A 24,510-nucleotide genomic window follows, 5' to 3' on the forward strand; every position below is an offset into this window, starting at 1 on the left:
TAGATTGACCCTCCACACACACACACACACACATAGAAAGTGATGGTTGTCATAGGTTTCTATTTCTAATTCAACTTTATATTGTTAATTATTTATAGTATTTTATGATCTGCATAATTATTAATAGCTAAACATATTTAGTAATTTGAATACATCACATTGATATTTAAATTATTAGGCTACACTTGTCTTTAATATCATCATTTGTGGTATGTAGGCACTTTAACGTGAACGCAATTAGCTTTCAGTCTCACGGTTTTAGGCTAGTGAAAAATAGTTTTACGCAAGGATATGTGGATTCAGCATCATGTTTGCCATGTCATCATGTTTGCTATGTCATAAAATAAATAAATAAAATAAATGTTCAAAAAACTAACAAGTCAAAGAAAATGTTTCTGGGATGAGATCAAGAGATATCTGGTGTCTCGCAATGTTCACTTATGAGTATGGAAATGCACCATAGTTTATCTTTTATTTCTTTGTATTGCGCAGGCTACATTCACAAATACATTAGCCTACATAAACAGAATAGGAACAGGAAAATCTCGTGGATTCATTGTTTATTGCGACTGCAAGATTGGTAGCCCCATAAACAGTCAGTGATGGTGAGTTATATTCTGTGATATGCGACTATCCGTGCATCCTGGGTAATATCCTAACAGCTAATGCTATTTTACACAGTAAAATGAAAGGCTGGTCACCAGTTGCCAGTTTGTATGGTTAGTTATTTTGCCTACTTAGACTCTGCATAATGAAAAAGCGTATTATGTCCCCTTTCTTCTTTTTGGGTGGCATTGCTGATATAGATAGATAGATAGCCTACTTTATTGATACCCAAGGGGAAATTCAAGCTACAAATCTACAAACCACAAAAAGGGGCAAACATTTACATATGAAGGGCAAAGGGAATATCAAAATGTATCCTGTGCTTTGACACTCTCCGTGGGTATAGCGTGCGTGTCAGATAACCTTTCCCCCTCCCCCTCGGTTTTTCATTCAATCAAATGACGTTTCTTGTACCGTCGTGCTGGCTGTCGGAATGATCAGCAGCAATGAGTTCGCTAAAATATTGGTGGGGACAATTTTGTCATCTTAAAATGTTGAGATTAGGACTAGTCCTTAGCGTCCCACCCTAAATCTACCCCCATGACAAGAAGACTCATGACTGAGTATTTAAGTGATCTTAAAGCCTTGGAGCCAGATGATGCAATGCTCCATACAGGGTATCATCATGGGGTAGTCTTTATCCTTATTCATGCTAAGTATATTAGTCTTGTTTGGAACCTATTAAAATGAATCTGTTAGGCATTGCAATATTGCTAATATGCAAGACTACCATGGGTTATAAGGATGGAACCATGGTTATCAGATGGGCTTTAATGTAATTCGGTCATTCTTAGAACTGAATTTGCTTAACTACATATCTGCTAATGGTCCATTTTTTACTGGACGTTTTATGGCATCCTCATAGTTTAAACTGAATTAGATTAAATGCAATGCTTAGTCTTTAAAGTAGCCTACTATACAAAGTGTGTGTGTGTGTGTGTGTGTGTGTGTGTGTGCGTGCGTGCGTTAGGAAGAGGGGGAGAGAGAGAGAGAGAGAGAGATCATCTCATTCTCAGAGCCACCAATATCTACAAATGCGTGCGTTGCGAGCGTCCTCTTTTCAAAGAAAGTGTATCGACTAGCGCTTGTTCTCTTTTCGACTTCCCGGCGCGTGCAGAAGGCAACCCGTGTTCACTTTCACTATTTCGCCTGACTGTCACTTAAACAACAGTGGAGAGTGTGTGTTGCGCTGCCATAGCCGGCGCCAGACGGAGGCAAAGCGAGGTTGTGCGCACGGGGCTGACAGTTTACCGCGTTCTCAATGCGCAGTCAAGATCGCTAAGGACAAAGTGAGGATTAGGAGTTCGTATAGACACACTTCATCCCGCATCCAAACAGCCCACTCATGGATACGCAGAGCTATGGGAATCGGGAATGAACGTATAAGGTTAGTAGCATACATTGAGTATTTATTTTTTACTTTGGTGCTCGGTTGAATCGTGATCAAATTGTCCTGTCAAAGGTAGACAATGCGCACGTCGTCAACAGTTGGGTGATATTCAGTACCCCCGACACTACGTCTCTAATAGTAGCCTGACATATTGTATGGTGTTGGGGTCGAAAGTGAGTCATTATCAATTTTCATGGCGGGCTTGTGCTATTGGTTACTTTATATTTTGCATTGGTTTATTTTTTTTTTTTTATTATTATTAACAATAATTATTTACTTCTTTTCCGTTTATTTGTCCATTCGCTCTTGGCTGTCTTTGTAGTTTTGTCGTCAAACTGGGAAAAGACCAGTGTGGATTGCAGATTCTATTTTACTTCATGTTTTTCATAAGTGAAATTGTGAATCGGAGCGAACAATCTAAAGCCATCATCGGTTGGACTGGCGGACCCCTATAGCTTATTAGACTCAGCCAGCAAGTTATTAAAACAATAGCTGGCCTGTTGTGAAGACGACATACTTTCTTCGTGGTCTTTTCTGTGAATATTTAACACAAACACTCTTTTGTTCTCCCCTCAAAAGTCTTTCTGTGCGTCATTTTACGCTGATATCAACGGGCAGTTGTTTAAAATGGGTAAACAGCAAGTGCTTAAAAAATCTATAGGTTAATATTGTTTGAACAGAAGACTTTTTCACTCTTCTTATGTGGCCTATGTGAAGGGTTTATCTGGCCCCGTCTCTTTACCATTTTTTCACCCTTTCACGTCTCTCTCTCTCTCTCTCTCTCTCTCTCTATCTCTCGCTGTGTGTGTCTGTGTGTGCGCGCGCGCGGTGTGTGTGTGTGTGTGCACCATGGGCTGTGAATGCGTGCGTGGTCCTGCTTAACCATCAGTGAAACCGCTCTAACCCCGATTCACGCGAGTGAGCCGAGCGTGGCATAATTGTCCACTCAGTGTGTGAGATAAGCGGCATATTAACAGTAGGATGAACACCACGACAATCCCCCGCAACGATCCCAACATCATCCACAGTCCATCCACACATCGTGTCTAAATGGTTGTTTGCTTTGCGGTAATGCTGCTGACGGGACCGCTGGTCCGGCCCCTTAGCATTGCTGTTGAAATGTGTACAATGACAAATGGCTAGTGTTGTTCGAAGCGAAACACTATTTGACCATTAGTATGACTGCTCGTTTTTATAAGTCAATGTTAATAGCCTATTAATCTTTGCCTCCAACCTTTAACTCAATTCTTAAAACAAGCACATTTGCATGCAAGGTAATGGAAAAAGCCTTGGTGTAGGCCAGACCAAGAAGGCTATAGGCTACCGCTATTTCCAAGTCTCAGTGGACTGAAAAAGTAAATGTAGCCTACTTTCACAGTGATGTTTGAAACGTGTCTGTAGCCTATTAGGCTAATGAGTTTTCCGAATGTCCAAACGTATCACATTGACCTCACTGTGGAGGTGCTAATGAGATGACAGGACTGTCATGTAATGTTCACAGGTCTAAAGCTTAAATGTCTTCTTATCAGCATCTCATCGACATCGTTTTGAGTGTTGATAAGCTTGCACGGTATTGTATAGATCATTCCTGTGCGTTATCTGACTTTAGTCCACTCATATGGGATGAGAGTGACAGTGTGGGTGAGGTGTTGGAGTCAGTCACTCTGCACATGTGTGAGAAACCAGGCCAATCCCTTAGTTCTAGTTGTGTCCACACTGTATGAAAGCTTATCCAGTAGTAGTGTTCATAGGAGCGAGTCTGCAGGTCAGATTCTGGACCAGATCTCGCCCTAATCTGGTTCTGGGCCTTAAAGGCACACTATGCAGGTTTTTTAGCTTAATATGCTAGTTTTTTTTAGCTTAATTTACCTTCATTTAACAGCTTCAGAGTCATTGGAATGGTTATATGATTTTTTTCGGGTTGAATGGTGGCCGTCTCGCTTCCCCCTAGCGCCTGTGAGCGGAAAAAAACACCCTTGCAACTGTGGGCCGGCGGGCCGACAGCCTCAGTGTCAGGAAGTATAACGAGTGTAACAAATTGCTTTACTGCATTCAAATACACATACACGCCAGGCACCGGCTGGAAAAAGGTAGCGATGGAGTTTCTCAGACATTCGTCATGACAGAGCCAGCGAAAAAGAAGCAAAAACCGAGAAAACAGTGAAGAAATTGCCAATACTGCATAGTTTACCTTTAAGCTCTTGTGGGCGATGGGGCTTCCTCCAGTGGCAGTGCATCTCGTGTCAGGACCGGCTCATGTCCACATTCGGTCAGAGCTGAGTGACTGCAAGAGTGAGAGAGTAAATGAGTGAGTGTGCTTAGCTGGGGTGTGTTGGTGTGTGTGCGTGTGTGTGTGTGTGTGTGTGTTAGTGTGCTTAGCTGTGCATGTGCATGTGTGTGTGCATGTGTGTCTGTGTGCATGTGTGTGGGTGTGTGTGCGTGTCTGTGTGCATGTGTGTGTGTGTGTGTGTGTGTGTGCATGTGTGTGTGTGTGTTTGTCTGTGTGTGTGTGTGGCGAGTGCTGGTGTTTTCTCATCTGTCTCCGGGCACATCTGCACTGCTCGAGTGCGTCCAGCCCTTAGTCAGCATGCTGTGTTGTTTCTAATGGGGCCCACTGGCCAAAGGGCCTTACACAGGAACGGGCAGTAGGGTCAGGGAGGAGATCTTTGGTCAGCTGGCAGGCAGCAGCAAAAGCCGTAACGGAGAAAGCTGGAAGAAGCTAAGTGTGTGTGTGTGTGTCTATTTGTGTGCGTATCTGTGTGAAATAGAATTCATGGCTCATCTTACGCTCAGTCCAAAGCCCAATCTTCTCTCTCTCTCTCTCTCTCTCTCTCTCTCTCTCACACACACACACACACAGAAAGGGAGAGAGAGAGAAAGATGCAGACTCCGGGAGCTTGTGAGACCAGTTCTCAGTGTGGACATGTGCGAGTGTGAAAAGAAGGTGTGTCAGGTGCAGAGGGGTCGAACAGAGACTTTCATCTCTGTCCCTGGTGCTCTCCTGGATGCTCTTTCTGATGTCTGCAGGGGAAATCTGAGATGGACTGAGGTTTGTGTGTGTGTGTGTGTGTGTGTGTGTGTGTGTGTGGGCCTGGCAAATGTGGAAAGACACAGGAGCTTTTTGTGTGAGGCTCCTGAGTGCGAGCACTTACTTGATCTCCATTGCCCATTAGTGATGAGGTTATATACTTTCTAGCTTTCTCTCTCTTCCTCTCACTCTCATTTTCTTGCTCACTTTGTGTGTGTGTGTGTGTGTGTGTGCTCAGATACTATAAAAAAAAGTCAAGAGAAACAGTTCTCACTCACCCTGACCTGGCAAAGATCCAGCTCAATTGTAAAATATTGTAATATTACTCGAGAGACACGTCTTTGCGGTGAAATTAGTGACTGTAAAAAAAAATGTTTCAAATGTTTCATATTTTACAGTGTTTGGGTGGAATGAACCCCACCTCCTCTCCTCTTCTCCTCCTCTCCGCTTCTCTTATCTTCCTGTCCTCTTCTGCTCCTCTTCTCTTCTCCTTTTCTCCTCTTCTCTCCTCCTCCTCTCCTCTTCTCTCCTCCTCTCCTCTTCTCCTCCTCTCCTCCTCTTCTCCTCCTCTCCTCTTCTTTCCTCCTCTCCTCTCCTCCTCTCCTCTTCTCCTCCCCTCCTCCTCTTCTCCTCCTCTCTTCTCTCCTCTTCTCTCCTCCTCCTCTCCTCGTCTCTCCTCTTCTCTCCTCCTCTCCTCTTCTCCTCCTCTCCTCATACTTTCTCCTCTCCTCTTCTCCTCCTCATCTCTTCTCATCTTCTCCTCCTCTTCTCCTCCTCTCTTCTCTCCTCGTCTCTCCTCTTCTCTCCTCCTCTCCTCATACTTTCTCCTCTCCTCGTCTCTCCTCCTCTCCTCTTCTCCTCCTCTCCTCATACTTTCTCCTCTCCTCTTCTCCTCCTCTTCTCCTCCCCATCTTCTCCTCCTCTCTGTCCCATTGTACTTCATACGTGCCTTTGAAATGGGATGACGAGGAGACTTGTGATCTCTTTAAGTGGTTCATTTTTAACATTTAATTTATTTATTTCTCATGTCGGCAAACAGTGTGGGTGCAGGCTGTGCTGTGTGTGTGTGTGTGTGTGTGTGTGTGTTTGTATGTGAGTGGCCGGGGGTCCGGTCAGTAAGAGTCAGTAAATGTTAGCACAAGACACTCAGTGGCCCTCCCTTGCTGGCCTCGTTAGTGCATTTAGGGAATCATGGGGAATCATTTCCCCGTCAGCCAACAGCACACACGGCCCAGTGCGCCTTGTGCCCACTCAGGCATGCAGGCAGCATGTTATGCCCATCACTGGCCATGCCCCATTAAGTTTCATGCTCACAGCAGGTGCTGAGCTCGCCTGCTCTTTCTACAACTCAATCAGAGGAAGAGTGTGTGTGTGTGTGTGTCTGTGTGTGTGTGTGTATGTGTGTTTTAGGGAATGATGTTTTTTGTGTGTGTGTGCACGAGTGTATGCGTCTGCGCATGTGGGTGCGTGCATGCATGTGTGTGTGTGTGTGTGTGTGTGTGAGAGAGTGTCTGTCTCATCAACACCAATTATGGTGACAGAGCCATCATAACATGATATTACCCTAGCACGGTGCTTAGCTAAAGTCCCCACACACCTTCACAATGACCACCTTTCTAGCATTAGTGCCGGCCCAGCCTGCCATTAGAGCTTGTTGGAGAGGTTGTGCTCTAAGTGACACATACGTCATGGCAACAGTCCAGTCCAAAATGGAAGAGAATGATCATAAACAGCAACAGAGCAACATGTTAAATGGCCACTGTGGTTGCATGTTGTACACACTATAATATCAGAATCAGCAAAATAAAATGCCAAGGCACTCATAAAACCCTCACATTTTGAAACATAGCAGACAGAGGCAGACATACAAACAAACAACCAAGCAACTATTAGAGCACAAACAAACAAACAACCGAGCAATTATTAGTGCACAAACAAACAAACAACCAAGCAACTATTAGTGCATAAAAGGGAAATGAGATACAGAACAAAGATATGTTAGAGGCACTTCGATTAAGTACAACAGTCAGAGCTGTGGTAGGAGACTCGGATCAGACGCACTGGAGGTAGCAATCTAATTTTAGCTTAACCTCACGAGAGAGCCCCATCACAGAGAGTCGCCAGGAGCAGTCTGCATCAGTCGAGTGTGTAAGACAATCAGCCTCTTCAATTTCAGACCCCGGATTAAAAATAACAGCCATTCGTTTTTTGTTTTTTTCTGTCTGAAACTCTCTCTCTCGCTCACACACGCACTGACTCACACACTGAGTCCTCATTCAGCTAGCGGCAAACACACACAGCAAGACTGATCCCGCTCAGTCTCGGACGCAGTCTGGGGTTTGTGCAATGGTTACTATCAGTAACGTGTATTTAAAGCCTCACCTGTGTACATTTGGATATTATTCTCAGAAAGGAGAAATATTAAAGATCACAGTGACGACCCAAATGATTATTTTTCTGTGTCAAATGTAATGGTCATATCAGAAGAGAGATACCCAGCTATTACAGACAGATTGTTCTTTGTTTTCACAGTTAGACTTGATATTCAGTATCCATTAGGACAGAACTAATACATGATATCAAACTCATTTACCATCTGACATTATGTAACAAATATAAGATTATTAAAAGCAGTACAAAAGATATGTGGAACACATACTGTATCATAACATATAGCATAAGTGCATACATGTACAGACTTATTTGTATACAGTCATATTATACATGAGAATGGGGCGGTGGTAGCGTAGTGGCTAAGGAGCTGGGCTAGCATGCAGTAGCCAGTGAATGGGGCGGTGGTAGCGTAGTGGCTAAGGAGCTGGGCTAGCATGCAGTAGCCAGTGAATGGGGCGGTGGTAGCGTAGTGGCTAAGGAGCTGGGCTAGCATGCAGTAGCCTGAAAGTTGTCGGTTCAGTTACCGGCTTCCACCGTTGTGCCCTTGAGCAAGGCACTTAACCCCAAGTTGCTCCGGGGACAATGTGATCCCTTGTAATATAGCTGACATATGTAAGTCACTTTGGTCAAGAAGTGTCTGCTAAATGTAATATAATGTAATGTAAAAAGGCAGGCCTATGAGTGTCCTTTTTTCATCGATAACCCCAGTGTGTCCTGCTCGATCTTGACCCCTGCTCCTTCACTCAGGTGTTTATACACACATAGAGACTATCGGCAGCTGGAGTAGGCCCTCTTGAACATAGCCGATTGAGCGCTGTTTGAACAGGAGGCGTCAGCGCCATTGTGTCCCTGTGTGTTTAAGGGCTGCAAACAGAGGGCTGATAGCCCCGACACTGGCCTTGTGTCTCAGCGCCTGACGGAGCTCACATGCCCTCACACGTCTCGCTGCAGTCATGCCGCACCGGTCATGCGAGATGTGGGCTCGGATTCTAAGAAACGGGTGTGTGACGTGCAGTTTTTTTGTGTTGAGGTGTCATGTGAAAACACGTGTGCTATCTATGTCAAATAAATGTCGCATAAGCCATGTGGACACGACTTTACACTATATGTGCGAAGTGTGGAAGATACAGATATGGCCGCCTTAGAAACCCTCATATACTATCACATTCACGGCCATTCATAACTGCTATGCATTCGCATTTGTTGGTTGGTTATTATATACTGTATGTAGTATTATGTTAAATATGCTGTGGGTGTGTGGTCAGTTGACACAGGTTCGATTCCGGAATCCGCCATTACGAGTCTGTTTCGTTTTGGATAATAAGTGTCTACTAAATGCCAGTAAATCTTGTAACATTTGCTTTTGCTCAGGAGTCTGAGGCCTCTCCTGTAGCCTATACTGGACAATACCTCACAGGAACGAGAACGTCTCTACTTTTAGCCACCTGTCTGTACTTCAGTGCATCAGTCCTGTCGGACAGCTGATTTATGGTTCTGCATGGACTCAGGGCCAAATTGGGTTTGTGTTGGTAATTGCCTCTAGTCTAGAAATCTAGACGCACCCTAGCGGCAACAAATCACATTTGCTGCCAGGGCTAGTCTAGCAACTCTCCGTTAGCTTGTGAGCTCGAAAAATTAAACTTCTATCAAGCCAATCAAATCGTGTATAGAGTTGTTAGGCGGGCTTAACATAATGATTGATGGCAGAGTTGCAACGGTTTGGCTTGAATTCCTACTTGAAAACAAATAAGATAATTTGGCGAACAGTGTGACACGAGTTACGCTTTTATTAAGTTGGCAAAAGTTTGAACTAGCCAACTAGCTCCGCTGGTGGGAAACCATGGGACTCATAGCACTGTCCTATTGCTTGCAGAAGAAATTTGAAAGACAACCGATTATCCCGCCCCTCGGACTGAGCACTGCGAACGGTGAGTGCCCAGACCCTACATTTTAATGTGGGTCTGGCTCGTCAGGCTAAATTGCCTCATGATGCACAGCATGTTCTGTGTATGATGCTCTTAACACTGGGATCGGTTGCTTCCTGCTGACATGGTCATTGTGCTCATTTGCAGCTCGGCAATGGGCCAGGGGGCTGGTCAATGCAGTCATCGTGGTGTGGTTTTACACTGACGTGTGGAGCGGTTTCCCCCGACCCATACCTGCTCTAGCATAACGCTGCGGCGTCTGGGCGTGTGGTTTTGGGTGGACGTCAGAGATGCTGCTCTTCTCATCCACTTCCTTCTATCTTTCTTCTATAGTAGGGTATCTTTGAGCTGCATTCTGTGTATGAAAGGTGCTATACAAATAAAGCTTATTATCATTATTATTATTATTATTATTATTATTATTATCTTACCATGTTAACTTTGTGCTCCTGCCTTGTCTTTCAGGTTTATGCTCTGTAAAGCGTCTCTCAAGACAATGATAACTGTGAATGATTAATAAAAAAATTATTTGAATGGCAATATCACAGTCCTTCCTTGTTAAATACATATAGATGTTCGTTAAGGTTTTGGTTGTAATGTATGCAAAGGCGCATGTTTATAAAAACAGAACTGAAACTTCAGCCACATGCAAAAACATTTATACACATTTCTTAAAATAGCACATTGTTTACCCTTGCAGAAATACTGCACATCTTCCCCCTTATGAACCCTACTGGGGTTCATAAGCAGAGCTCCAAAGCTATGATTATCAGACTGAAAACTCTTGATCTTCAGGTCTCAAATATAATACTTGTTTACTTTGTCTTGTTTGTTTTTTTGTTTGTTTTTGTTTGTTTTTCTTTTCTAATCAATTCCGAGCCGCGGGTTTAGTTGTCCAGGCTGGCTGCATAGCTGAGCGGCTGGGGAAAAAATCAAGCCAAATGAATTGCTTGTCAGTTCGAGCACTCAGCTGGGAATTTGACTGGAAAATGTGGCACTTTTATTGGAGCCATTAATCCTGCCTGCAGGACACGCGCCACAGGGCTTTACAGCGAGTCACCGCCACCGTCCCCACACCACACCACACCACACCGCACCGCCTTCCCCCAGCCCAACTGGGAACTGAGCAGCCGGCACAGAGACCATGGAATACACACTCTGTGGCGTAGCCAAGAGCCGGGGCTAAACACAACATATGTTTCTGGTGTTTTATGCCCCCAATGTTGTCTTCAAGGTAGCGCTGCCTGGAAGGTGCTGGGGTTAGGCATAGATTAAGGTTAGGGTAAGGATTAGATAGCTTTAAGTCCACGGTGGCAGCACTGCCTACTACAACACCATTGAGCACAATATATACCAGACACACCCTAATTATCATAGCACACAGTGTGCGCACCACCCATCCTACACCTGTTCTTAAGCCAAGAGGTAGGGCCCAAAACCCACCCCAGTCATCAGACAGTGGCATGTATGTGAGACAGACACAACCTGCACCTACATTCTATATCTGTTCTGTGCACCAGCCAAGGACCACAGCAAACCACGAAACACATCCCAAACATTAAACACTATACATTTAATACATTATAATCTGCTATGTGTCCCAGCCAAGGACCAGTACTCACCACAACAAACCACAAAACACATCTCAAACATTAAACACTATACATTTAATACATTTTATACTATGGTCTAGGTTGAAAAGGGTGTCGTTTAAAAAGTGATATACTACACTTATAAAATGATTATGACGTTGCTTGACAACACCTGAGTTAGTCCGCTCAGCTGTGACTTATCAACATTCCACAGCGTTGCGATAAACAGCTGAAAAAACGAACGATTTTAGCTCTAAAACTCATTTAGTATTAATAATTGATTTCATATTTATTTATTTCGTAAGTGACCATGGTTTAAACGGGATAATGCCCTTCGATGCATCCATTATCAGAAATAAATGGACTCCGCTTCGCGTCGGACGGTTCACACCTCCGCGTTGTCCATTTATTTCTGATAATGGACACCTCGTCGGGCATTATCCCTTACATATCTGATATGTGTCCCAGCGAAGGACCAGGAATCACCACATCATTTGCCAAACAAACCCCAATCACCAAACTACATCCTACACCTGCTGCTCTCACACCATATACAGGAAACACACCAAATCATACCAAACAGTCCAGAGCACACCTGACTCTGCTTTACCTGTAGTCCTGCCTGAGCCCATTGTCATCACTTTTTTATTTTAATGTTTTTTTTTTATGATGGACCTTACACCTAATAACTGGGAGGTGTACATTTTAAGTTCTAACTTAGTGTTACGTTGAAACCAGTTATTTTTTAGTAGTTCGTAAACTCGACTGTAGGGGGAATTTGGGTTTACCTTAGGCTACGTTGGAACTTCACATGCTGACTTCACATGACTTGATACTGATGATAATGCATATCTGCAACTGTTGTAAGTCAATTAAGATAAACGTGTCACCTATGAATGATTCTAAATGTATTGTGATTGTTTTAAGTGACGTTTGAAAAGTTGTGTAAGCTTTGTCCCTCTGGTGTCCTTTATTAAGTTACTTTAGTTAGTGAAATGGTGCAATGAAATTGGTTGAGATTGTGTTGTGGCAGTGACCTTGGAGGAACACACTCCTCACAAGACACCAATCAATTTTTGGAAGCAGAAGTGAAATGCCACATACCTGTAGACAAAAAAAAGCAAGAAAGACCAGATCATAAGTTATGTGTTCAAACTGAGAAAAGAATGCAATACACTTATGTGAATAGACAGGGTTTCGTTTTATTTTGTTCTGTTTTGGGGAGTGGGATTGCAAACATTACAGCTGTGATGTTCTCCGCTAAGGTGGTGTTTCAGCAACCCACTGCCAGTGTCCTTGAAAAAGCCACCTCACTTCAAGCTGCTTTTTACTGGCCGATGTCGACACTGGTGATGTTGAGGGAATAAATAAAAAAGCGTCTAATTCTCTGACGGGGGGGGGGGGGGGGGGGGAGTTAAAAATAAAGTTGAAAATATTATTACGTTCCAAGAACAACCCGAGCGTCAGGTTCTGTGTGTTCATGAAGACGGCCTGTTCAAGGTCGGTTAATGGCCCTTGACGGACCCTGTGCACTAAGACATGACTACAGTGATCGTTTATTTATTTGTGGCCAGTAAGGTCTTTTATAATGGTCGTGGTCTGGGTCATGCTGTCTGTGGCGGGGTGGGTAAACATGGACCTGTTTCATGTGATTATTGGAGTGGTAGTGACCGAAACGCGGTGTATTGCCACACTTGTACTGACAGTTATACATTGAAGTGGCTACAGGAATTATGTTCGCAAAATTCATCAGTGCAATACACATCCCATAATAAAACTTCTGTCAAAGGCTAGGTTTAGGGTTTGTTGTGATGTGTAACAAAAGAATGCTGAATAAAAACATTGCTCATCTTACGAAAGCATACATGTATATTGTAACTAAGAAGTTTAAAACCCAAGACCTATGGGTAAGTAATGGGCCCATGTGCTTTTGAACCGGTTGCCATGTTTAATTAAAAGCTTTGTTCATATCTTTTCCAAACAGAGTGCCTTCGTTGCTTTCTTTTCTTGACCTCTGGGTAAGTAAGTCTGTCGGATCCAGCTCCAGACTCCCCAGCTCCCCCATGTTTCCATCCCACTGTGCTGGCCTCGTTAGTCACACTCCAGGGGTAATCAGGGGCATTATAATTACCCAGACTTTAATGAGGCGGAGCAGGGAGTTGTAGTGAGATATGCAGTGTAGTGGGGCTCCAGTTATTTAGTAATAATCCCAGTGGCTAGTTAAAGAAGCCTTGTTCAGTGACGTGACGAGGCTCGAGAGCAGCCGACTGGCCGGTCTGTCTGTGGGGATTTCCTGAGCCTCTGCAGTTGCTCCAGTGATTTGGTTAGCTGTCATGACTGGTTGTTCTGCTCTTGTAAGTTGCGTGTGTGTGTGTGTTACATGTTTTTTTCTTGGAAAATGTTGGTAAACAAGTAGTTGAATGATGAAAAGGCTGTCATTTTGAACACTGTCTCTCCACAGGTACCCTTGGGGTTTCTTCGAGGGTGCTTTTGGTAGACACAGTCCAGGAGAACTCAGGTGCAGTGTACAGTAGGTGTTTGTGTTAGTGTTACCAGCCCAGAGGTGCTTGGAGACCAAAACAAGCTCTTAATTTAGACAGATCCACAGCTGGCTCATTACTTTGATCAAGGTGGTTGTTGCATGTACTCATGCAGCAAGTTTTTAATCCATAGCAAGTGCACACTGAAAGTGTGGTATGCATGTTTATGTGTACATGCTGTATACACATACATACATACATATTGTACATACATACATACAGTACATACATATAAACATACATACATACTGTACAAACATACATACATACATACATACATACACACATACACACACACAAACAAACATACATACATACATACATACATACATACATACATACATACATACATACATACATACATGCATACAAACAAACATACATACATACATACATACATACAAACATACAAACATACATACATACAAACAAACAAACATACATACATACATACACACATAACAAATAAACATACATACACACATACATACAAACATACACACATACATATATACATACATACATACATACATACATACATACACACGGTATTTCACACAGTAAGCTTTATACATGTTCTCCTAGTTGTATGTTGCTGTAATGGTCTAGCTACAGGCCCTCAGTTTAGTGAACATGCTGTTTTGGTTTTAATGAGAAAATAGCTCTAGCCTTTTGGAGATGAAGTCATAAAGCACATGCTGGATGTATGCTCAGATGATGTAATGACACAATCACTACAATTATCTCTACAGGTTTCTGTACATACTGTGAGTCTAAACATAAATAACTTCATCACAGTGAGCTTAACCTTATACATGAGTGTTATGCAACAGTTCAGGGTGAGTTCCCTTGAAACGACAGGTATCATGTACAAGTAGTATGCACATGAAGGGTTCAGATGCAAAAGCCTCTAAATGCCACCTACGTCAAAAATGAGATAAAGATGGTGAGTGAATGCTCTCCTCACATAGTATACGTTAATCAAATAATTTAACTTCAAAACACACCAAATAACACTCTCTTCCTGGTCTGAAATATCGATTTCTATGCAAAAACCTATAGGAACCGGATTTTAAATGCTCATTTAAAAGAAATGTGGTCAGACGGATTTAGAGGGTTTTGCATCTGAACTCTTCACATACCGTGAGGGCCTCGCGGCGGGAGCGACATCGATGGTAACCAAGGGTGCCTGCGGCCCGTGTAGATATGCATACCGCGGAGGGCCGCTATTGTGTTTGCCTACAGGGCTCCAGGAGACGGAGGTCTGCCGCCGTGCACGTACAGAGCATTCCTGATGCTGTGAGTGACTAACAACCTGTGCAGTCAGCTAAATAATTGCCTTTAAATGTAACGTAAGGTAAATGCTGTGTGGAGGTGAATATAATGAATGGCAGGTCATGGGGGGAGGAGAGAGGGCTGCTGTCTAGCTGTGGCAGTGGCGGACATTACTTGAGTACATTTACTCAATTACTGTACTTAATAGAAAATACACATGTATTTGGACAGTCTTTTTTCCAAAAGGAACTTTAGCTGTACTTCAGCTGTCACAAAATGTAGTGGAGTAAAAAGTAAGATATTTAGCCTAGAAATGTATTGGAGTAAAAGTAAGAAGTTTAACAAAATTGAAATACTCAAATAAAGTACAGATACATGAAAAAACGACTGAAGCGAGCTAGGCTTTAAATAATGGTCTTGCCTAAGCTATGTTATTGTTATATCCACTATTTACTGTACCTTGTTGACCCCTTTTCACAACATTGATGTTACCATAACTAGCCTCATGACGTCATCGAGCAAATGATGATAGACAATGACAGATAGATATACAATGATAGACAATCTGACACTATCAAACACAAAAGGGAACGTCTTGATTTGGTCGAAAGTGTAAAGCATTCAACAAAGCAAAAAGTGGTTACTTTGAAGTATCTAAGATAATATATCAAAGTATCTACTTTGAAGTATCTAAGATAAGATATCACATTTTAGTTTGTTTTTAGTTCTTTCTACATACAAAAAGTCTTTGTTGATTTTGTCCTTGAATGAAGGAGAAAGGCTCAATGAATGCCTATGTCTGTGCCGAATCATTTCAACAATAGTAAATGCAACTGCATCAGTCATAATACATTTCAGGACTTTTACTTTGGGAGCCAGAGGGAGCCGAGCTCCCATAGAGTGTGGACTGGCTCCCACGTCATTCGAGGCCTGTGTGAAACGGAAGACAAAGACATCTCCAACCCCACCTTGCCACGTTTGACAGATAAGTCACCAGTGTCACACCACTCGATGGGTCACAGGCACAGTGTGACTTGTGTTAGGCCTTGGTTTGGATACTAAGGGAGGATACCTAGTGGGCAGATGTTTATTTGCACTGCTGTGCACTGCATTTAGGAGTTAGCAAAGCAAACTCTTTACATGTACATGTACATGTAGGGCCCTAATAAAAATGCAAGGAAAAGTGCAAAACCTAAAGTCTAACTAATCAAAACAAAATGTATTTGCTAATTTAAAGAAGCCCTATGCAAGTCTGGTTATTCCTTCGCTGTTTCTGGGTTTTCACCTGATTTGGGCTTGCATTTTTCACGACATAGCTCCCCCTGCAGCTTCGTTAGCAAGTGACTGCTACGCTAAACCCCCACTAGTTAGCGAGCTAGCCATCAAGAAACCAAGCTAAACACATACAGGGCTCACAATAAAACGGTCGAGCAAACACATTGTTCAAGAGACTATCAAACCACATTACAAAAACGAAGTTCACCCAAGGGTAAGCTACTTATAATTTCAACAGCAACAAAGCCAAGTCGGAGTCCGTTTTGCAGTCTTCTTAGAAACTACAATCTGACTACATTTTCGAGGCCTTCCACCGAGTCACATCAGGATTTCTTCGGTCCGGGACCAGAAAGTTGCATATTCGTTTTTTCCACGGAGAAGCACTAGGGGGAGACGAAGCACCCACCAAACGACCCAAAAAGTGTTGTAGAACCATCAGAACGACTCTCAACCTGCATAATTAAGGTCATTTTTGCTAAAATTGTTGCATAGGGATTCTTTAATATCTTGAGCCAGATCAAAACCACAAACATCAGTAGGTTGGCTCACTAGCTCCTATATGCTACGTGGTAGCTTTAGTTTATGCACGGGACACTTCACTTGTTGCCTGCACTTTGCCTAAATTGAAATCAAACCATAGAGACAATATGACACAATATGAGTGCGAGAGTGCGCCCAGGAAGTACATGTGCGTGATACAAGTCAGGCAATGTCAGGCCCTTTCCATTATTTACTTATTCATTTGACTGATGCCTTTATCCAAAGTGACTTACATCAAATTATGTATGACAGCTTTCATTGAAACCAGAAACTAACCACCAACTGGCCCTGCCACCAGCACCTCTGCTTTTCTCTGCTCTGGGTAGCTGCTGTAGAAGCTGGGTGCTGGGTAGAAGCTGTAGAAGCTGGGTGCTGGGTAGAAGCTGGGTGCTGGGTAGCTGCTGTAGAAGCTGGGTGCTGGGTAGAAGCTGGATAGAAGCTGGGTGCTGGGTAGCTGCTGTAGAAGCTGGGTGCTGGGTAGGCTACTGCAAACAGCTTGTCATGAATCCTTACATACTTTGATGAACTCTTCAGTTCATTTCTGAGTTATGAAATCACAGCATTTTTTGAAAGCTGTCTCTGTTCTTTGAATAAACAAGGTATAAACACAGAAACGAATGAAATTGAAATATTAGCAAGGGGGCTATTTGATAAACATCGTTCCTATTTAGTTTGAGATATTTATTTTTGTTACTGGCAGTGTTGTCCTTGGGCAAAGCTTGATGTGATCAGAGCTCAGGGTTTGTTTCAGAGGCAGACATTAGAGCAGTTGCCCTTATGAATTTAACTGTCTGGAGGGACACTGTTCTGTCAAGACCATAAAGCAGCTCCTCTCAAGCCTGTCAAATGCCAGATGGGTTTTGTAGTTTAAGGTAGCGAAGGTTAAGCATCGCTTGAATGTTATGGGACAGAGCAATGTATCAGTGGTAAATACTGTGAAGAACTATGTTGTACGATAAATATTACAAAGTAGTTAATCAGCTAGTGGTACAGTTTGACTTGTTTCGGTCACCACACATGGAAAAACAAACACCCTATGCAAAATGGAAAATGTTGGACATTGTACTAAGTACATTTAATCTGTGCTTAATTATCAAATGAAACACTGTTAAAGGGAAATGTTTTATTTCTGTCAAAGGGGACACGGCATTAATCCCGTCCTGGCGTAGGACTCTCTTTTCATTTCTTATATTCATGTCATCATATGTTCATCCACTACTCATGACATGATTTCAAAACATCCCCATGAGCTATTCAAATTCATTTCTTTCGGAAGACAGAAAAGGGACGGTTGACGGTGCATAGTGTACGTTTTTTCCACCCACAGAGGCAACACAAAGCGACCCAATAGAACAAATAAGCAGACAATCAACAAACTGTTATGAGTCCATATCTGGTGAATTATACATTGACCTCTAAGGAAGTGTCAACATTCAAACTGTCTTCATGCTACATAACAGGAATAGCAGAAGGGAACATCATTTTAACATCGAGTACGCGATGCATTTGACATATATTCAGGTGAGAGTAAGGTTCTCCGCACGTAAGGTTAAGGTTGAGGGCACGCAGTCAAAAGCCTGTACACTTGAATAGCAGAGCCTGCTCTCCCAACACATTTCAACTCTCACCTACATCATGTAATACATCTGGGTACCAGCATTGCAATGTGATATACAGTTTGCTAAACACGCTGGAGAAAAAATAACTCTGTGTTTGTGTGTATATGTGTGTGTGTGTGGGGGGGGGGGGGTGTTATGACTCTAATCATGAGCATCTTGACGTATGGTTCGTATGGTTATCTGTCAGGAATCAAATTGGATGAGTGACAGCTTAACAGTGGCACCTGTGAGGCAGTTGTGGAGTGAGTTTTTTTTCCCCTTTTCTTTCGAGCTTGCACGCTAAAGGCTTCTTATCGCCATCTCCTTCCTGTGCCAACTCTTACTGGGCTTCCTGCAGAGTCCTGAGCAACCTGCTCACATATGTGAGATGATAAGGCCTAAGCTTTGCCCTTCAAAGGCTTGTTTCAAGTGGAATCGGTCACACTTGAAATTATCACCAGCTTAATTCATATTACAAAGTAATATGCTATTTGTTATTAATTTGTAATGAATGTTTATTAGTCATGGGCTTGGGAGTAATATGGGGCCTTGTAATTAAATTGAACCGTGGCCACGGCGTCATGGCTTTGTTATGTTCTTCAGTGTAATGCCTTTGTCCCTCGGTCCCTTTCTCCCTGGAGTATTTGATGGCGTAAATAAACCTCGCTTAACCTCAGTGTCTGTTGCCTGTTCGGAGCAAAGCCAGATCTGCTTGTAGTGTCCACGGCCTGACCTGGCCTAATGAATGAATAATCAGCTAGCTCTATTTTAGAATGCTCATCCTGTTGTTTTTCCCTCTTTGTTGTCTCTCTTTCCTGTCATTATTCCCTCTCTCCATCTTTCCTTCTCTCTCAGCTCTCTTGTCTTCCCTGTCACTCTTTTCCTCTGTTACATCTTCATTGCCTGTTTTTCTCCCTCTCCTTCATCCCCCACTCTAAATAAAGTGAACAAACACATGGAGAGAGAAACTGAGAGAGAGAGGAAAAGAGAAGGATGGGGATAGGAAGGAGCTCTTGATTAAAAGCCTGTCGGTTTCCTTGTTCCTTGTCCATGTTTATTGTGGAGCGACGCACGTCTTTCTTTCATTGGATATCACCACATTCCTCCCTGACAGAATAATGTCGGCCATATATCCCATGTGTATATTGGGGAGAGTCTCTCAGTAGCACTGCAGCGCTCATGTTCACAAACTCTGCAACTGCCTTATCTGGTGTGCTCTTGGTGCAAGTTCAGGCTTGCTAGCACCCAAGATGGACATGACAAAACAGCCATTCCCCTTTGACAAGTTTCTGGGTGGTTGAGTTGACATTATGTTTTTGGCTTTAAGTCGTGTCACTACATCCCTTTGATGAAAATTTGAGACCAAACCACCCCCTCAAAAGAACAATTTGCTCAAGCCTTGGACCAAGGTCATAGTAGGGGGAAGGCAGTGGGGTGTTGTGTGTGTGTGTGTGTGTGTGGGGGGGGGGGGGTTAGGTCAGTGTGTCCCGCTACCGCTACCCCTCCCCGCTTGTCTCTCATCTGAGCTGAACTGTTCCCGAACCATCGCCGCTGACACAGAACGACGACGAGGAGGCGAAGGAGGTGGTGGGTCCCAACCCGAGTGCTATAGCTGCTGCTGGGAGGCCGTCCCTCCCTCAAGACGGATGGAGCGCACTCAAGCTCCTGATGCGACCACGACCATAGCCTCTTCTCCTCCTCACAATTGCATATGTAAACAGCTTATTTCTCACACTCAGTGACCCGTATTTCCTGCAAGAGCTGTCAGGAGTGTCCCGCTTTCACTGCTGCTGCTCGGAAGTCTCTCAGAATCTCCTCTCTGACGCTCATAGCGGTCACACACTGACTACGCGCGCCTGTCTGTGTCTGTGTGTGTCTGTGTGTGTTTGTAAGTGTGTGTGTGTGTGTGTGTGTGTGTGTGTGTGTGTGTTTGTGAGTATGTGTGTGTGTGTGCGAGGGCCGTCAGGAGGATGGGAAAGCAGAGTGTACCGAGGAGGTCAAGTATCTCATCCTTCCCCTCGCTGTTGCGTACATAACTCTCCATTTCCTCACATTCACTGGACATGTTATCTGCACTGTCAAACTACATGAGCACACACTACACATGACACAGTCAAGTGATCTTGTAGCTTGGACTGAGTTAAGTTACACTGAAGTGTAATAAACAACATCGCAAATTGACTTAACTAAGAGCACTTAAAATAACATTAACCAAGTCAAGTCGTCTTGATTGTCAAAGCAACTGGATGACTTGACTAGGATATATTGAGCGTGTTAATCTTTTTGTACTGTGATAAGACAATTTGGTACAGGAATAGGCCAGTCCTCTCTTTAGATATAGCCTACCACCACTACAAATTAAATGTGCTGACATTGTGGAGATTTAGAATGTGGAACTGAAATCAATTGCAGTTATGTGGAATGAAGTTACGGAATATCTGGACATGTTTTGGATTTAATCTGTTAGTCATCGTCATGGTTTCAGAACACCCCCTTGATCGTTTCAAATGTATTTATTCTCAAAGACATAAGCCAGAAACAGCACAAACATAGTCTCTAAGTTTCACAAACATTGCAGGCTGATTGTTGATCAAACTATAGACCAAGCCAGACTCCTCTGCTCTCTTCTCATCCCTCCTTTTCTCTTCTCCTTTCTTCTCTTATCTTCTCCTCTCTTATCTTCTCATTTATTCTTCTCCTCTTCTCTAATTCTGACCCCCATCAACGGCAGCCTTCTGCAGATTGATGATGCTGAATTTGGAATAAAAGCACACTCTCTTCGTCATCTTATAAACTCCTAGGAACTGTTTATTTGTGGGAGCCAAAGAATAAACCAACAATCTCTCAACACTTGCTCATTTTTTGGTGTAATCTCAGCAGATCCAGAGCAGTGGACACAATGCCCTGCTCTCAGCAGAATTGGCAGTGCTCGGAGGACAAACTTCAGCATGATCTGTGTATAAGTCTCAAAGTGGCCGGAGCGGTGGCTGGACCTTGACTTCAGAAATGCACAGTTTACTTTTTAAAATATGAACATATCATAACAGATAGTCATTACATGCTAAGGTTTTTTTTCTGCTTAAAAAATGTCTCCATGACATCAGAATCCACTTATTTCTCTCCTTCAGAACTCATTCCTCGAGATTTAATCGCTCTTCACTGCAAACATTGGGGGTAATTACTTCTGTGTCAGCGTTGCTGTCCTGACTGGCGTATTGGCATATGTCAGTGTCGGTATGATACTGTTTGTCAGGAAGCCAGCTTGTCCAGCAACCCCCCCCCCCCAATGTGGTCTTCCTCTTTGTCACAAACACCAAACAATTGAAAATGCCAGTAAATCTCTGGCTGGGTGCTTACGCAGTGTCTGTCTGTGATTCAGGACCTACTTACTTCCCTCTGAGTCGGCGAAGAGTGATAAAGTAAGCATGCTCTACCTGGGCCAGGAAAAGAACTCTCCTTGGGCACCTGGTGGCAGTAAATCTCCCCACCTGGACTCCAAAAATCCCCCCTTCTTCCCCTTCTCCACCCACCCTCACCCGGTAGATTGAAGGGGACATTTTTAACAGCGTGAGGGATTTTGTGAGGCTGGGTGAAAACAGGACCCAGATTTTGTATGGTCGTTGAGAGAAAAGCTGTAACAACAACTGGACATATCTGGGCTGGCCATACATTAATAATAACTCGCAAGAGAACCCGCCATTTTCTTCACTGCCCCATTAAGGCGTACATCCAACTCTAACTGTCCCAAACATTATTATAATTTACAATTATTTTTATTTACTTATTTTATACACTTCATTTCTGTCTCAAGCTGGGATGTAATTTTGTTCCATACTTACTTTAAGAAGGCCATCTATCTGCCAATGGAAGAGACCGCAGTGGAAAATAGATTGAGTTTGCCATATTCAGTCCTGTCCCAGTGAGTGCTTCTGGGCCTGCTCTTTCTCTGTGTCATAGGCAAGGCAGAGCAAGGCTTGTTTGTTTATATAACTCATGTTCATGCACAGTGTCAATTCAGTGTGCTTTACATCATTAAAAAGCTAAGGGCACATGCAAAAGAAAAGCACACGTGCTTAAGACTGAAATACAGGAGCAGTGGAGGCTCTGGGAGTGTGACTGGGCCAGAGAGAGGGAGTTGTATTCCCCCCTTTTTATCACACCTGGTGTATCAAATGCGCGCTGTAGGATCTTCACATCTTGTGTTTTGCGAAGGTGGCGTTTGTTTTAAATGTGTATTTTTTGTATTTCATGCCAATCAGTTGTTATGGCTTTCTGTGATATTGCAAATGAAATCACTGTGCGGCAAGTACACTCTCAAACTTGTCTGACAATGAAGTATTCTCATCATTAGCAGCATCATGAACAGCAGCAGTGGCATCCTCATCTAGACTGAGGATCAGGTCCCCTCCAAAGTTGGTTGGACAATGTGTACTTTCTCCCTGTTATCATACCTATGATATGAACCATGTACCAGGGTCCAGTTTGCCTCAGAGAGTATAAGTATATATACTCTTTTGATCCCGTGAGGAAAATTTGGTCTCTGCATTTATCCCAATCTGTGAATTAGTGAAACATACTCAGCACACAGTAAACACACAGTGAGGTGAAGCACACACTAATCCCGGCGCAGTGAGCTGCCTGCTACAACAGTGGCACTCGGGGAGCAGTGAGGAGTTAGGTGCCTTGCTCAAGGGTACTTCAGCCGTTCCTACTGGTCGGGGCTCGAACCAGCAACCCTCCGGTTACAAGTCCGAAGCGCTAACCAGTAGGCCACGGCTGCCCCAGAGAGGCTGTAGGCTCCCCCTGTAGCCTCCTGTTCTCGTGCTCAAATGAAGACACAGTGGCCCTCCACACACCTCTCCCACACACACTCACACACCTCTCCCACACACACTCACACTTGTAGCTGGGCGAGCAGGACAGACAGAAAGACGGGGGATCATGGGAAACCCAACAGTCCATCCAGGCGGTCGGTCAGTCAGTCTGTTGGTCAGTGGGGAAAGTGTAGGCTAAGCACATTGTGTGAGAGTGGAGCTGGGACAGTATTGTATTTTGGGGCGGATCTGGCGGCGATGGTCAGCACGGCCTCTTTGTGTGTGTGTCGCGCTGGCTAATCCTCACTGGCACGCCATCAAACACACGCCGCCACCCCTGCCACCGCTGCTCCCGCTGCTCCCACTGTTCCTGCTGTTCCCGCTGTTCCTGCTGTTCCCGCTGCTCCCGCTGTTCCCGCTGTTCCCGCTGCTCCCGCTGTTCCCGCTGTTCCCGCTGCTCCCGCTGTTCCCGCTGTTCCTGCTGTTCCCGCTGTTCCTGCTGTTCCTGCTGCCGCAGATGACAGGTTAGCAACCGGACAGGGCCAGCACTGGCGGTGTTTCTCTCACATGATCATCTCTCTCTTTCCTCCGTCTTGTTCCCCTTCTGACTCCCTCTCTTTTTGTCTCTCTCCATCTTTTCCTTTCTCTCCTCTCTCTTCCTTTCTCTCCTCTCTCTATCTTTCTCTCCTCTGTCTATCTCTTTCCCTTTCTTCCTCTGTCACATTCACACGTCCACATCCTCCGTTTCACACTCTCTCTCCCCTTCCCTCTCCTTTTCTTTCTCTCCTTGTGTCTCTCACCTTGGCTAGTTTTCGGTGATAACACCCTTACTGCTGAGGTTCACACCAACCTCCTCTAGCACGAATAGCAGAGTGTTTGACAGACGCAGAGCCACCTCTGGGTCTATGTGTGAAGTGTCAGGTTGATTAAACCTTTTCACACAAATCAGACCAGCATTCTGGCTGTGCTTCAACCACACGCTGCTGCTCACTTGAAGGGGTTATTGACTCTTGATAGCATGCTAGCGTCTCTTTTTGTTTCCTTGATAAGTCCTGATAATGTGAAGGACTGGTATGTGGATTTGGTCACATTCCAGGGCCTGTTATAGCCAGTGATGCATCACAGGAAGAGTCCCATGTCGCTTGTTTACAAAAAGACGTGCTCACAAATATGCCACACAGAACTGAGGACTGATTCTCCCAAAGAGAAATTCTATGATTAGGGACAATACAGGACCAGAAGAGAACTATTTTGATGGGAGAAAACTTCTGTGTATTACAATCCTCTAGAATTACCATCTGATTGATGTGCCATATCTATTGAAAAAGAAGCAATGGACCTACATCTGAACTATAATGTACATATGATGTCTCTTCTCTGGGTTTTCACATGCCGTGCTATAGCAACACAGACTCAAACTTTAACATTACTATGAAGGTTGACAATGTACACAACAGACATTTCTTCTAGTAACTACTACTCGACATGTTACCTAAGCACATGACTGTCAGCTATGCTGAGCATTTGGCATCT

General features: G+C 43.8%; 1 protein-coding gene across 2 annotated transcripts in view; it reads left to right on the forward strand.

The window, feature by feature from the left end:
- The first annotated feature begins 1,597 nt into the window (after positions 1-1,597).
- The window catches only part of gpr4 (G protein-coupled receptor 4), a 28,913-nt gene continuing 6,000 nt past the window's right edge, over positions 1,598-24,510 (forward strand). The window contains exon 1 of one of the 2 annotated variants that reach the window (XM_042064050.1): positions 1,598-1,993. The gene's annotated coding sequence lies outside the window, so the exon portion shown is untranslated. Of the gene's footprint in view, positions 1,994-14,681; positions 14,775-24,510 lie in introns of those variants that run through there. The other variant, XM_042064051.1, reaches the window with a different exon arrangement.

This window comes from Alosa sapidissima, chromosome 15, assembly GCF_018492685.1.
Source record: "Alosa sapidissima isolate fAloSap1 chromosome 15, fAloSap1.pri, whole genome shotgun sequence".
NCBI classification, from domain to species: Eukaryota; Metazoa; Chordata; class Actinopteri; order Clupeiformes; family Clupeidae; genus Alosa; species Alosa sapidissima.